At 44.6% G+C, this 3,870-nt stretch overlaps 1 non-coding gene across 1 annotated transcript; it reads left to right on the forward strand.

Moving 5' to 3' along the window:
- The first annotated feature begins 3,544 nt into the window (after positions 1-3,544).
- Positions 3,545-3,663, forward strand: LOC117215948. The gene has a single exon (XR_004489253.1). It is a non-coding gene; the product is annotated as a 5S ribosomal RNA (ribosomal RNA).
- The last annotated feature ends 207 nt before the right edge of the window (positions 3,664-3,870 follow it).

Raw genomic sequence — 3,870 nt, forward strand, 5'->3', positions numbered from 1 at the left:
CTGTAGAATGATGTTTTCGGAAGCCGAATTGGTGATCTGTTCAAGTGTTTTCAAGTTCTCTAGGATTGGAAGGAGTCGGTTCGTGAGCATCTTCTCGAATAGTTTGGACAGGGTAGGTAAAAGACTGATTGGGCGATAGGAGCAGGTTTCGTGTATCGGTTTACCGGGTTTAGGGATGAGGGTAATCAATGAGATTTTCCAGGCCTTAGGATAGTGTTCCAGGCGAAGCATAGCATTAAAAATCGATGTGATGAGTGCTATCCCTTTTGTGGGAAGTTCCTTGATTGCTTTATTGCTTATTAGGTCGTGTCCTGCTGCTTTCTTGGGGTTTAGGCGACTGATTGTTTCTATAGTCTCTGCAGAGGAGAAGGGTTCGATAGGAGGGGACATTTGGAAGGGGGTGTGCAGGTATTCGGTAACGTCCGCGGCGGCTTTGGGGGAATGGGGTTTGAATACTTTTGACAAGTGTTTAGCGAACAGGTCGGCTTTTTCTGTAGGGCTTCGCGCCCATCCACCTTGCGGGCGGCGGATCGGTGGGATTATTTGTGGGGGGCGTGTGAGTTTCCTGGAGTCCTTCCATAGTGAGTAGTTGGCGTCGGCTGTGGGGGATAAGCTGGCGAGGTATTTATGGAAGCAGTCGTTTTTATAGATTTTTAAGGTTCTGGATAGCTTCCTAGTTGCGTTGTTAAGTTTGCGTTTGTCCTCCGGTGTTCTATGGGTCTGCCATACTCTTCTTAGTCTACGTTTTTCTGCTATTTTTTTTAGTATGTATTGGGGATATTCTTGTTTGCTGTTAGATGGCTTTGTCGGTATGGAGAGGCGGATTGCGTTTATTATGCTCGTGTTTAAGTATTCCGTGGCTGCTTCGATATCTTCCTTTGTTTTTAGTGGGGTGAAGGCTGAGGTTGAGTGTGTAAAGACTTCTCTGAAGAGCTGCCAGTTGGTGTGTTGGTTGTGAATGGAGCCATTAGGTGTATTCTCGATGATTGTTGAGCTGACTGTTGCTATCACGGGAGAATGATCAGAGGAGAGATCAGCCGAGGAGTTGATCTGGACGTGTCTTGATGGGATATTTTTAGTTATGAAGAAGTCGAGAAGGTCGGGTATTTTGTTGGTGTCAGTGGGCCAGTATGTGGGTTCGTATGTGGTGAGGTAGTTGAGGTTGTTGTTTATTATGCTGTTTAAGAGGTTTTTGCCTCTTGCTGTAACCAGTCTGCTGCCCCATTGGATGTGCTTGGCGTTATAGTCTCCTCCAACTATGAATCTATTGCCCAGGGTGTCCAGGAAGTTATCAAAGTCTTCTTTGGCGATGGAGTGTCTGGGAGGGCAGTATACTGCTGAGGTGGTGATTGAGCCATGACAGTCTTCTATTGCTACGTTTGTTGCTTGTAGGTAGTCTTTCTGGAATGATGGAAGTTCGTAGTGCTTAATACTTGCTTTGATTATTATTCCGGTGCCACCGTGGGCCTTTCCGCTGGGGTGTTGGGTATGGTAGAATTTGTAACCATTTATTTTCAGGTAGCTCTTGTCGGTGAAGTGGGTTTCCGATACGAGCATTACGTCGATTTGCTGGTGTTTTAAGAAGAGTTCTAGTTCAAGTTTGTGTTGCGCTAGACCGTTGGCGTTCCAGAGTGCTATGCGCCTTGGTTTTATTTTGAGTCGGGGAGTGCTAATTTTTCCACGATGAGTGTTAGTAGCGATAGCAAGTGATTTATTTGCTCTGATTGTTTCTCTATTAGCTTTTCAAGCCTTGAGGAGTTGTCTGTGTTAGGTGGGTTGGGGTCACTGTTTTGGGGAAGGTTCCTTTGGCTGTTCGGGTTATTTTGGATGCCTTGTACTGCTTGGGCATAGGAGGTTGAGGTGGAGATGAATTTGGTAGGACTGGGTGCTTGGTTGGTTGAGGGGGTTGGGGTAGTCGTGAATTTCGGCGGGCTGGGTGTTTGGTTGGATACCTCTTTTGCTCTGAGCTTAGGGTACCTGTTCGTGTATAGTGTTTTATATGCTGGGCAGCCTTTGTAGTTGGCAGGGTGGTCCCCTTGGCAGTGGATGCATTTCGCTGGAGTTTCCGGTGATTTGGCGCACTGGTCAGTGGAGTGAGTGCCTGCGCATTTAACGCAGCGGAAAGTATGGTTGCAGTATTTCTGCGTATGACCGTACCTTTGGCACCTTTTGCATTGCACTATTTCTTTTTTCACAAGCGGTGGTTCGAATTTTACTATTGCGTTCATTAGGCGACTGATATTGTAGATTTCCTTATTGTTTGGCTTTTGTTTTATATCTATGAAAAATAAGGATAACGGGTCTTTCGAGACTCTATGCCTTATATTACTTACGTTGATGACTTCGTGGCCGAGTTTTGAGAGTTCGTATTTGAGTTCGTCTATGTCTGCTGAGTGGTGTATGTTTCGTAGGACCACCCGGAAAGGCCTTTCCTGTTTGAGTTGGTAGGTGTGGAAGTTGGCGTTCAGGGTCCTGAGTGTCTTGGTGAGTTTTCTGTAAGCTTCTGGGTTCGTCGGCAGTATTTTTACTCTATTGTTGCTTATCTTGAGGTTATATTCCTCCTTGCTGATATCTCTCTCTAGGGACCTGGTCATTGTCTGTATGTCAATGACGTCGTCCACAAATATTGGTGGGGGAGGGGGGATTCTCTGTGAGAGTTGGTTTGGTGGCGGTTCTACGATTTCCATGGCGTTGTTTGAGGATTCCAATACGGCGAATCTGTTGTGTGTGTTTATTTGCGTTGCTGTTTCTATTTTCCTTTTCTTTGTAGTATTAGCGTCGTTAGTGCGGAGAGTTCTGCTACACTTCTGCCACGGGGGGGGGGGGGTAGCTCGGGGTAGCTGCGAGTCCGCTCCGGAGAGCCTGGTCGCGGTTGTTGGGCCATCATCGAGCTAGTTAATTCGGAATGAACAACTAGTCGTGAGGCTGTGAGGCTAGTATTCGGGTTGGGGTTAGGTGCGTGGGATTTTCTTCTCCCTAAAGGGTAAGGGACACTTAGCTGTGTTCACTTTCGACGGTTGGGCGACACGTGTTGTTTTCGGACTACGCTGGGCACTAGAGACACGTCTGCACGCTTCGGCACTCCACAGCGAACTGATCCCATACCTTGACGGAAAAAAATACCTACAAGACCAAAATAACATCCCGATAATTTATCATATAAAGAGAAAAATAGGGACCCAAACTATACTTTACGAAGAAAACCTAGACGGTCTAATAAAGAAAACCTAGATGGCTTTTTTTATTGGGTCCACGGTGGGTTCCGTTTCGTTGCTTTTGGCTTCATTATCGGTAACTTCTATCTTTTTATACAATTTTATTTTGTCTTATTTTATTTTATTTTATTTTTATTCTTATTTGTATTTATAGAGATGATGTCAATGCAATATTTTTCACTTTTTGTCACTTATTCCTTCTACTTTAATGAATGTTTGTCTACTTTGACGCGCGTACTGAGAGGTCCGTCCTGCTCGGAGGTCTACAGTCAACTGACCACTTCTTTTTTCCTCAATATTAAGAGCAAGTAACAAAATTAATCACTTCAGCCAACTCTCATACCACGTTGAGTGCACTCGTTCTCGTCCGATCACGAAAGTTAAGCAACGTAGGGCACGGATAGTACTTAGATGGGTGACCGCTTGGGAACTCCGTGTGGTGTTGGCTTTTTTTAATTTTTTCCAATTCTTCCTACTTTTCTTAATAATTTATGGTCATGTACATCGTGTTAAAAATATACTTTTAGTATTACAGCGTATGTCAATGTCGTGGTTATTCGTTATACATTCAAGTACGCTTGTTTGAAAGTCAATAGACTATTGCTGAATCACGTACTACTTATAAATTGTTGTCTAGCACGTAAGTGTAATTTCA

Source organism: Bombus bifarius, unplaced genomic scaffold (genome assembly GCF_011952205.1).
Source record: "Bombus bifarius isolate JDL3187 unplaced genomic scaffold, Bbif_JDL3187 scf7180000009886_frag, whole genome shotgun sequence".
NCBI lineage: Eukaryota > Metazoa > Arthropoda > Insecta > Hymenoptera > Apidae > Bombus > Bombus bifarius.